The following is a 695-nucleotide window of genomic DNA, read 5'->3' as shown; positions in this document are numbered from 1 at the left end:
GGGGGGGGGGGTTTGGGTAGAGGAACCGCAGGGGAACGCAAGGCACATCAACGCCTGCGGTCCGGTCCAAAAAAATGCTGCATTGATGTGCCTTGCGTTCCCCTGCGGGCCCATCGCATTGCGGCCGGAGGGCGTGGCTACGGTGCCATTCACTTCAATGGACTGCCACGCCCCCTCCCACCCCCGCACAATGTGATCCAGTGCGTTCAGGCCACTATCGGGCCAGAACGCACTGAGGATGTTGTGAACGATACTTCTATCTAATAACTAGGGTGACAACGCTGCTCAGCAATCTCACTACCGTTGTCACCCTGTTGATGAAGATGGATAACGGACCCACTGGCGGGATCAACACACCGTACTGCAGGGGGAAATACAATGTAAATGTTTTAAATTTGCTCGGAGTTCCTCTTCAGCTGCCGCAGTTACGCTCCGCTTATATTTCCCAATGCTCCCTATTACCCCCCAACCACTCACAATACACCGAAATCGCCCCCCCAAACCCGCGGCAAAGCTTTTACTGCCACGGTAACACTTCCCCTTTAATTATTTTTTATGGTTACATTGAATTTCGTTTTTGCGCGGTGACAACCCGAAACGAATCCGTCTCCTTTGCATTGCGGTGGGCGTAGGGACTGTAGGGATTCCCCGGGCCGAGTCGCGCGTCCCTGCGTGTTCCCCCGCTCTGCGCACGC

Source organism: Nanorana parkeri, unplaced genomic scaffold (genome assembly GCF_000935625.1).
Source record: "Nanorana parkeri isolate BGI_ZX_2015 unplaced genomic scaffold, ASM93562v1 scaffold2339, whole genome shotgun sequence".
Taxonomy (NCBI): domain Eukaryota; kingdom Metazoa; phylum Chordata; class Amphibia; order Anura; family Dicroglossidae; genus Nanorana; species Nanorana parkeri.
This window is presented reverse-complemented; position numbering follows the sequence as displayed.